Source organism: Bufo gargarizans, chromosome 2 (genome assembly GCF_014858855.1).
Source record: "Bufo gargarizans isolate SCDJY-AF-19 chromosome 2, ASM1485885v1, whole genome shotgun sequence".
Classification (NCBI taxonomy): domain Eukaryota; kingdom Metazoa; phylum Chordata; class Amphibia; order Anura; family Bufonidae; genus Bufo; species Bufo gargarizans.
This window is the reverse complement of record NC_058081.1, coordinates 234304262-234316147: the sequence shown is the minus strand read 5'-3', so window position 1 is coordinate 234316147 and position 11886 is coordinate 234304262.

Below are 11886 nucleotides of genomic sequence, written 5' to 3'. Positions count from 1 at the left end.
AGAGGGTTTAATTTGAGGCCTAGTATTTAGGCGCTGGGTCACCGGTATGGATTTAGTGACAGAATTAGACTTGGAAATGCACAGAAGCGTGTGTGTGAAGTTATTCTGAATGACCCTATGTGCACCTTCAATATTATATACCCTTTTAGGGATAGATTTCAAATAGCTCTGATATAGCAGAAACCACTAAATTATGAAATTGCTAAATTGGGAATTGTACTTCAACCCAGAACAAAAAATGTGCTTTGACGGACACTAAATATCTTGCCCAGCAACAACAGTACAGCGGTGGGTAACGAGAGATTTAGAGGGATTTAAATTTGAGGCCTAGTATTTAGGCGCTGGGTGACAGGTATGGGTTTAGTGACAGAATTAGACTTGGAAATACACAGTAGCGGGTGTGTGTGAAGTTATTCTGAATGACCCAATGTGCACCTTCAATATTATATACCCTTTTTGGGATAGATTTCAAATAGCTCTGATATAGCAGGAACCACTAAATTATGAAATTGCTAAATTGGGAATTGTACTTCAACCCAGAACAAAAAATGTGCTTTGACGGACACTAAATATCTTGCCCAGCAACAACAGTACAGCGGTGGGTAACGAGAGATTTAGAGGGATTTAAATTTGAGGCCTAGTATTTAGGCGCTGGGTCACCGGTATGGATTTAGTGACAGAATTAGACTTGGAAATGCACAGAAGCGTGTGTGTGAAGTTATTCTGAATGACCCTATGTGCACCTTCAATATTATATACCCTTTTAGGGATAGATTTCAAATAGCTCTGATATAGCAGAAACCACTAAATTATGAAATTGCTAAATTGGGAATTGTACTTCAACCCAGAACAAAAAATGTGCTTTGACGGACACTAAATATCTTGCCCAGCAACAACAGTACAGCGGTGGGTAACGAGAGATTTAGAGGGATTTAAATTTGAGGCCTAGTATTTAGGCGCTGGGTCACCGGTATGGATTTAGTGACAGAATTAGACTTGGAAATGCACAGAAGCGTGTGTGTGAAGTTATTCTGAATGACCCTATGTGCACCTTCAATATTATATACCCTTTTAGGGATAGATTTCAAATAGCTCTGATATAGCAGAAACCACTAAATTATGAAATTGCTAAATTGGGAATTGTACTTCAACCCAGAACAAAAAATGTGCTTTGACGGACACTAAATATCTTGCCCAGCAACAACAGTACAGTGGTGGGTAACGAGAGATTTAGAGGGATTTAAATTTGAGGCCTAGTATTTAGGCGCTGGGTCACCGGTATGGATTTAGTGACAGAATTAGACTTGGAAATGCACAGAAGCGTGTGTGTGAAGTTATTCTGAATGACCCTATGTGCACCTTCAATATTATATACCCTTTTAGGGATAGATTTCAAATAGCTCTGATATAGCAGAAACCACTAAATTATGAAATTGCTAAATTGGGAATTGTACTTCAACCCAGAACAAAAAATGTGCTTTGACGGACACTAAATATCTTGCCCAGCAACAACAGTACAGCGGTGGGTAACGAGAGATTTAGAGGGATTTAAATTTGAGGCCTAGTATTTAGGCGCTGGGTGACAGGTATGGGTTTAGTGACAGAATTAGACTTGGAAATACACAGTAGCGGGTGTGTGTGAAGTTATTCTGAATGACCCAATGTGCACCTTCAATATTATATACCCTTTTTGGGATAGATTTCAAATAGCTCTGATATAGCAGGAACCACTAAATTATGAAATTGCTAAATTGGGAATTGTATTTCAACCCAGAACAAGAAATGTGCTTGAACGGACACTAAATAACTCGCCCAGCTACAGCACTAGGGACAGATTTAGCTGGATATAAATTTGAGGCCTAGTATTTAGGCGCTGGGTGACCGGTATGGATTTAGTGACAGAATTAGACTGGGATATGGCCAAAAAATGAACAGACTATTGCTGGTTAAATGCACTTGGTGTGACAGCTTCACCCTGATGTAGGCTTTAGCCAAAAAACAACCACACCATTGAGGGTTAAATGCACTTGGTGACAGGCGCAGCTTGCCCCTGATTTTGTATATGGCCAAAAAATGAACAGACTATTGCTGGTTAAATGCACTTGGTGTGACAGCTTCACCCTGATGTAGGCTTTAGCCAAAAAACAACCACACCATTGAGGGTTAAATGCACTTGGTGACAGGCGCAGCTTGCCCCTGATTTTGTATATGGCCAAAAAATGAACAGACTATTGCTGGTTAAATGCACTTGGTGTGACAGCTTCACCCTGATGTAGGCTTTAGCCAAAAAACAACCACACCATTGAGGGTTAAATGCACTTGGTGACAGGCGCAGCTTGCCCCTGATTTTGTATATGGCCAAAAAATGAACAGACTATTGCTGGTTAAATGCACTTGGTGTGACAGCTTCACCCTGATGTAGGCTTTAGCCAAAAAACAACCACACCATTGAGGGTTAAATGCACTTGGTCGCAGCTTGTGCTGGCGCACCACAAGACACAAAATGGCCGCCGATCACCCCAGAAAAATGAGACTGACAAACGGTCTGTGCAGCCTAAAAACAGTGAGCAATTGAGGATCAGCAGCTCAATGATCCACAGCTGCAGATCGATCAGTTAATCAAGTCCTTTGGAGGAGTTAATCTGCCTAATCTCGCCCTACTGTCGCAGCCGCAACCTCTCCCTACGCTAATCAGAGCAGAGTGACGGGCGGCGCTATGTGACTCCAGCTTAAATAGAGGCTGGGTCACATGGTGCTCTGGCCAATCACAGCCATGCCAATAGTAGGCATGGCTGTGATGGCCTCTTGGGGCAAGTAGTATGACGCTTGTTGATTGGCTGCTTTGCAGCCTTTCAAAAAGCGCCAAGAAAGCGTCACAAAAGCGCGAAGAAAGCGACGAACACCGAACCCGAACCCGGACTTTTACGAAAATGTCCGGGTTCGGGTCCGTGTCACGGACACCCCAAAATTCGGTACGAACCCGAACTATACAGTTCGAGTTCGCTCATCCCTACTCATGGCCCTTGGGGTAACATAAGTCCGGTGAAGGATGAAAAACTGCGTCAATCAGAAGCTACTGGAAATTGTACTCCTTTTAACATTTTTATATATATTTCTCCAGTCCAAAGTTAAGGGTGCCACCTCCTGTGCCCATTTCTTTTCACTATTAAATCTAATCACCCCTCCCAAACCCTTCTTTATCCTTTTATAAATCTGTGAAATTGAAACTTTACTCCCTATTTCCTGACAACAAAAATCAACAAATTCTGAGTGCTTTGTAATGAAGTATTCTTTATTCTTCGTTTTATCAAAAGCGTGTTTCAATCTACTATATCTAAACCATGTGAGATAATCTTTATCTATACTTAAACCCATTTCCTCAAGTGTCTTCAGCCTTCCTTCCAGTACTATCTGGGGCACAAATCTAATACCCTTTTTATCCCAAAACAGATAATCCTCGAACTTCAAAAATTATTTTAGATTAATATTTCCCCAAATGGGTGTAACCTTTAATGTGTACTTTATTCCTAATAATTTTTTAATATTAACCCAGACTAAGTGTACCATCTTACTGATTGGGCAGTGCCTCCCCTTAATTTTTATCATTCCTGCTTCCAATGTACTAATAATATTGTATTGGAGAGCTCCCGACTCCCCCTCCAAAAAGCGACGCAGTCTATCATCCTCCATCATTAACCACTGAAGCTGGGCTGCAAAATAGTAGCCCCTAAAGCATGGAACGGACAAACCTCCATCTTCCTCAGCTAGCCATAGGTATTTTTGTTTCAGCCTGACCCTTTTTCTCCCCCAAATAAGATCATTTATTACTCCTTCTAACGCATTAAAAAAGTGGTCCCCTATCCATATTGGGCATAAGGAAACAACATACAGAATCTGTGGCAGTAAAACCATCTTTATTATTGCTATTCGGTCCGTTTGTCGGATCAACAGCTTTTGCCAAACCCTTGTTTTTTCCCTAACCCTTTTTAATAGAGGGTCAATATTAAGTTCTAAAAATTCCTGTATCCTCGAGCTAACTTTTATTCCCAGATATTCGAACGATTCCGTAGGTTTCAAAACCTTGATATTAATTTCCTCCGGCCCAATTTCATGACCAATTGGGAGCAGCACCGACTTTGTCCAGTTCACCTTAAAGCCAGAAACATGGCCAAACTGGTTGACTACCTCCATCAGGTGCTGTACCATTGGTATTCCTCCGTCCACAAAAAACAGAACATCATCGGCATATAAACATATCTTATCCTGTGCACCATCTCCCCCAAATCCCCTTATCTTTCCATCTGCTCGAATCTTACAAGCTAATGGCTCAACAAATATAGCGAACAATAATGGTGAGAGGGGACACCCCTGACGGGTTCCCCTCTGCAGGGGTATCGCCTCTGTTGTTTCTCCATTGACCCTAACCCTAACCTTCGAGTTATTATATAAAAGCTGTACCCATTTAATAAATTTCTCCCCCAGATTAAACTCATGCATAATCCTCCAGAGGTATGCCCACTCCACCCTATCAAACGCCTTTTCAGCGTCCAGCGACAGGATGGAGTGGGCACCCTCCCCAACCATCTGCATATTCAGCAATGTCCGTCTAATATTCGTCTGAGCCTGACGTTTGGGTACAAACCCAGTCTGGTCTGGATGTATTAATTTTCCAATAATTTTTCTTAAGCGGTTTGCAAGCAACTTAGCGCATATTTTAAAGTCGGTGTTGAGGAGAGAGATGGGGCGATACGACTCCACCTTTCTCCCATCCTTCCCCTTTTTGAGTATCAAACTTATTACCGCCTCAGAGAGAGAGGACGGGAGTTCGCCACTATCCAATGATTCATTCAGAACCTGTACTAACACTGGAAGAATGACCTCTCCATACCTTCTATATATCTCAAAGGGTAGGCCATCCAGCCCAGGACTAGTATTCCCCTGAATTGTTTTCAGTGTGTCTCGTAGTTCCTCAACTTCAATAGGGCCACTCAACCAATCCCTTTCCTCCTCCGAGAGTCTGGGGATAGGAACTCCCTCCATAAAGATTTCAATTTCTTCAAGCCCCCCCCCCCTTCCGAGGAGTAGAGGCCCCCATAATATTCCATAAATTCACGCTCTATCTCTCCTTGGCTGGATACCATCCCCCCATCTCTCCCCTCAACACCGTCAATCCTATTACCACCCCTCTGATTCCGTATAAGTGTAGAGAGCAATTTTCCCGATTTCCCTGACTCTCTGAAGTATCGTTCCCCCTCAAAAAAAACCTTTTGTTGTGCCTTATCATTCAGGTAATTCCTCAATATACTTTTAGCCTGATCCAGCTGACTTATAAATTCAGGGATTTTTTTGGTCATGAGTTCCCCTTCTATTTCTTTTATCTTATCTGTCAGGTTTCTCTCCTGTTCTGCAAATCCCCTTTTCAGGCTCTTAATTTTACTTATCAAAATACCACGTAGAAATGCCTTAAAGGCATCCCAGACATACCCTGAGCCTGCAGACCCTAAATTATGTTTCCAAAATTCATCTATATTCACTCTAATATCATCTTCCTCCTTGATTAAATTCAACCAGTGAGGGTTCAAACGAAACTCACGAGTTGTTGGTCTTAAATTTGTTTTAAACCGCAGACAAACAGGGGAATGGTCCGAGATACTATTCACTTCATACTTCATACTGGAAATTTTGTGTACTAATTCAGAGCTTACCAGTGCCAAGTCTATCCTAGACATTATTTTATTTCCCCGGCTAAAACAGGAGAAACCTGGCTTGTTATCATAAAGATGTCTCCACACATATTTTCCATAGTACTGATTGTCGCCCTGTCATCTGTTTAACCTTTGGGATCACAGAATATCTGTCTAACTCATCATTCATAACATTATTTAGGTCTCCCATAATTACTATGGGGCATTTACCTCTTGAATCTGCATACTCCACTAATCTATGAATAACCGTTAGGGAGAATGGGGGGGGGTATGTACACAAAAGCCAAAATACATACAATACCATTCCATTGACAATGAAGAAATACATATCTGCCCCTGTCGTCTATTTTCTCATCAATTGGGCGGTAATCTACTTTATAGTGAACATATACACTAACTCCAGATGAGTATGTAGAGAAACATGAATGGTATTGATACCGGGCCCACTTCTTATTTAACTGGTTTATTTTATCCTTTATACTATGTGTCTCCATTAATCCTACAATCGCCGGAAGATGTTTAGAGACAGTATCAAAAACCATTACCCTTTTAACCCTATCTCCTAGGCCCCTTACATTCCATGTTATAATACTACTCATACTACTCTTCTAGATTGGTCACTGCTTTTTTCTTAACCTTAGACCCTATTGGGTCTCCCAAGACAACCATTCCCACCCTAATCCCCCCACTCATCCCTCCCCCCCCCCCCCCCCACTATCTGGTCGGCAGAAATCGAAAATTTCCCCCACCTCTTACACATGACCCCTTCCCACCCCCCGACCCCCCCCCCCCCATGAGTCAATCTGGCGCCTTTCATGTTCCTATTCCCTTAGCATCGAGCCACTCCACCACCTCCAAAACCAAAAAACCTAACCTGTTCACGATATATTATACGTAGCTTCGTGGGATACAGCAGGGAATATTGTATCTCGGCATCGGCTAGTCTCTTCTTCACTTCTTTAAACTCACGCCTTTTAGTCTGGGTGGCTCTTGAATAGTCAGGGTAAATCGCTATATTATTTCCATTAAACTCAAATATCTGCAACATTCTTTTCGTTCTCATTATTGTATCCCTGTCTTTAGCATTTTGTATTTTGACTAGGATTGCCCTCGGGGGAGCCCCTTTTATAGGGGTTCTCCCTGGTATTCTATGAGCTCTTTCCACTGAGAAAAAATTAGTTAAGCCCTTATCTTTAAAGCTATCCTGCAGCCACTGTTGTATAAACCCTGCTGTATCCTCACCTTCCGCTCCCTCAGGGAATCCGACCATTATAATATTTGATCTCCTGGACATGTCTTCCATTATTGTGACTCTCTCTAAGAGAGTCTTTTTTCCCTCTTCCATTCCTTCCACTTTTTTCTTTAAACCCTCTATGTCAGTTTTCATATTTCCAGATACTATCTGTAACTCCTTCACCTTCTCCCTCACTTTATTCATATCCTCCTTTATGAAGGAAAGATCAACCTGTACTGAAGCAATCTTAGCTGTCAGATCTTCCAGGCTATGATTAGTTTTTTGCACTGCACCCAGAATTTCCATCAGCCTATCGTCTACCCGGTTGATTCTTTCCTCCATCCCTTCTCCGTGACCTGTCCCCATCCTCCCAAGTTCCTCCAACGGGGCCGTTTCACTACTATCCTTTTGTATTTCCTTATTCCCACGCAGAGAGCTCTTAGTTCTGGGGGGGGATCTAAGATATTTCTCCAAACTGGTTGTGGTAGCGCTGCCCTTCCCACCCCCTGGCGAGGAGGAGCCAGCAGTGCCAGCGGATCGCCGGTTTAGCCCCTTTGGCGGCATGAGTTTAGACCCCCACAACCACCAAAAAACCAAAAACTAGACAAGCGGTTACAACGGTTAAAGGGGGAGGAATAAAACAGAGGGGAGAAAAAAAGGAAAAAAGGAATAAGAATGAATCAATACACAACAATTGACTGATAATTAAATATCCATTACTAAAGAGGTGAGCAGTTACTTAATCTCTCCCAGGTGTAGTCTATCAGTATATACACCGAGTCTAGGATTTATCCACAGAGGGGATACGTGAATAACTTATGGCCAGCAAAAAAACCAACCCCTTCAACCAGCCGCTTGCGTATCTCTAACACGTACAGAAGCGTGTATTCAACAATACATCTAATCAGACGACACCGGGGAGAATGGTTTTAGAGGTGAAGACAGCTCCTCCTAAATAACGTCTCACAGTTGTCAGTTCTCGGACCTCCTTTTTTACCCTTAAGGTAGCGGTGCGTCCCTTCTCTAACCGGTTCATCCACGAACAGGCAGCGCTTCGGCACATCAGCACACCAACTCGCACGGAGTAAGGGGATCCCTTAGGGTAGCAATGCGTCAGCACATCAACGCAGCAACTCGCACAGAGAAAAGGGATCCGTTAAGGTGACAGTGCGTCCCCTCTCTGGCCGGTTCGTCCCCAAATATTCAGTGCATCAGCACACCAACGCACCAACTCATACCAAATAAGGAGAACAAAACTCCGGTACCTTCTTTCTTTTTATCACATAGGAGTCCAGCACCAGGGTGGAGTAGCGTAGGGTAGGTAAGGTGAGAAGGGAGCTTGCCTTCTGACTCCGTTTTCTTCTCTGGTAGAGCGCTGCTATTCCCGGAAAACCCGATCAGAAGAGGCAGTCACACCCCCCTGCAGCAGCGGCAGCTCCGGAGAGCATAGTCGACCATCAAATGCTCACAGGAATCCCAGCTCTCAGCAGACAGCAGACTCGCTCACGGCAGACTCGTGACAGGTCATCAAGCCGCCGATAGCAGGCAGCGGGTGTACAGGCACTTCAGGCACACAGCGTTCGCGCACGCATACACGCGCCGCTGCGACCCATGAGACGGGAGGAGGGAGCAGGAACAGCGCCGTTGCGACCCATGAGACGGGGGGAGGGAGCAGGAGCACGGCACGTCCTACGTCATGCCGTTACGTCTGAGCAGCGCCCATATGCTACGCATCCTCCATAAATAGTTATTTTTGGCATTTTTTTATAAAGTTAAGAAATGTTGTTATGTATAGGTTTACATAAAGAATATATAATATACATTATATAGAGTATATAAAGTATATGTAAATAATATAAAGAATGAGATGATTTCTCTGTTTTATTACTACATACAGTATTATCCATAAACAGACATAGCCAGACAGAAAAACAATTAGGGCCAGATTTATCATTAGCTCAGGTCAGAATAATGGAGTGAAAAAGTCCCCAAAAAAGTCCCAAACACTAAAACTGCGCACAAATCTGCTCTGCACTATGCTCGCCAATTTTCTGAAAGTGGGCGTGTTTTCTTAAGTAAATGAATCTCTAGACAGATTTACTATTGGGACTATTTAAAAAGTGGCAAAAAAGTGGCAAAAAAGTCGCAATTTCACTCCATTGAGGACCATGCTTATCTTATGAGACTTTTTAATAGAACATGCAACTTTTTCATAAAAACATGCGACTTTTTCGTAAAGATGCGCGACTTTTGTTAAGCTGCTTACTGACTGATAAACTGCTACCGTCAAACCACATTTATTACAGTCTTAAAGGGCCGATCATAAATCTGACTTGGCTAAAACTGACTTTAGCCATATGTGAAAGTGGAGTGAGCTGTCAGAGTAATGATAAATGTGGCCCTTAATGTTTCTGTCCAGCTCAGAGAAACATCCGGCTTTACAAGAGATGCAATGGAATACAAAATAGCTTCCATGGTAAAGCCTAAGATCAATCCTGGTATCGGTTTTCCTTGGGAATTTGTGTACCACACCCAAGAGAAACAAAATCAGTGCTCATGCACACGACCTTATGTGTTTTGTGGTCCGCAAAAAACAGATACGCCAAAAATACTGATGATGTCCGTGTGCATTCCGTATTTTGCGGAACGGAGCAGCTGGCTCCTAATAGAAGAGTACTATCCTTGTCCATAATGTGGACAATAATAGGACATGTTCTATTATTTTGCAGAAAGGACATATGGAAACGGAATGCACAAGTAGTAACTTACGTTCTTTTTGCGGACCCATTGAAATGAATGGTTCCACATACAGTGTACAAAAAAAAAAAACGGAACGGACACGTAAAGAAAATACATTTGTGTGCATGAGCCCTTAGATTGCTGGATGTATGTGAAGGGGGTCTAACAAAAGTTTGGTTGTAATAGAAATTCTGAAATTACCATTCTATTGTTGCATAATGACAAGTTAACATATAAAGTGTTTTCTATTTATTAATCAATATATACAATATGGTTTTTGGCTATTGATGTTAAATGGGTTAGAACGGATTATCACTATGTAATTTTCTGAAATGTTCCCAATTTAGCATACAGGATAATATTACTACAATATTAAAAATAAATAATGAACTCAATTTCTTCTTCTTTGAAAATTGTCAGAAGGTACCCTACATATTTCATTTAAAGAGTACATTTAAGTATTAAACTGGTCATCTAATAATTCATGAAGTAGATGTAAAATACATATCTGAATGTAAAGGCATTAGAGAAAGGTGTTTTTTAGGTAAGTATTGTAGCTTGAATTGAGAAATGAGTCTGCTATCTTTGAAAGTTTGTTACAGTCTTTCAATGCAATTCGTCCACTAATCACTATTCAAAATGCTAAGTTATTCAAATGAAGTGCTAGTGTTTTAATGCATCTTAGAGCAATGACGACCGTTAATGGGCCAGTACAGCAAAAATCTTGTTCTTATTATTACTAAGTTCAGCTATTTCTGTTCATCATCCTGACAGGTTTTCTTCTGAGTTCCGGCCATTCCCACAAGTGTGGGCTAATGCTGTTGTTTGATCCCATTGACTCATTGTCCTAAAGTCTTGTATGGTAATACCAAATGCATAACATCTACAAAGACATTGTGAAGCGCTGGAGCAAATTTAAGAAAAAGAAGAAAAACCGAAGTCATCAGATAAAAAGGCCCACACCAATTAAGGAAATAAGCTCAAGCTTTTGTATCCCTTTGGTTTTCTGTACTTCTCTTCCTTACCAATCTTCTCATTCACTTAGTAAAACAATTCACATTCTGAACAAAAAAATGTCCATTTCATGGATGTTTCATGTTATCCAAGCTGAAAACCAGATTTCTTGCATATTGCTTAAAGGGACCCCTTTCCTGTCACTGCCTATTCTCAGTATGCCATAAATATGCTTTTTGTTAGATCAGGTTGTATTTCACTCATTGTCATTTGAACTGAAATAATTTATTTTCCAGCACTGTTTAGTGGCTCTTTATACTCAGTAGGGTTCTAGATCCCTTGTCAACCCTTTTCTATGATTTACCTAGGCAATGCAGATTCCCTTTCCTGTCTCATTTCTCTACATTAACTATGGCATTAATGGATTCATGTCCATTGTTCTTCAGGCTATTTTTCACATTCCACCGACTAAACATCAGTAGAACAGGTATTGTGACAGATACCATGCTGTTTTTGATAGATAGCAGAACTGGCAGGACCAAAAGAAGGAGGAAAATATCATGGTGACTGTTGACTATGTCATTATGACTATGACTAATTTACAAAGACTGAAACCCATTCACACATCAACACATTAAGGAAAGTTGATTTATAGCAGCTGTGGGTTGACATATATAGAGTACGATTTGTTTGATGGGTTTGGAAGTTTGGAAGAAACATTTCATTCGTATACAGTACTGTCTTCTATAAAAGCAAATTGTTCTAGAATGTTCAAGTACAATTCATGGATATCATATTGTAACTGAGCCATAACAGTTATAGAAGCAGACTAAGGAATGCACAAAATGGATAGAGAACTAATACAACCGTGTTCATTGCAATCGATTATTGTCTTTGTTACTAATTTTTGCCATCATATATTCGTCATGCTTATTACCTTATTATTAGCCATCAGATATTTTGAGCCTAGTGTTTTAAACAACTTTGTGTCTCTATAGTTTATATAGTTTATAGTATAGTGAGAGTATGCTGTCCTGTGTATTTATAGATGATGGGATATATATATATATATATATATATATATAAATACATATACTGGGATATAGTATAGTATAGTATACAGTAGTATATCCATTGCATTAACATTCTTTACATAAAAGAACATCCGTTTTTACAGAAAAAGCATAATCAACATTTCAATATTATTTGCTGGGACAGTTTGTTGATAGGCAGCTATGTAACAGATGGTTCTTA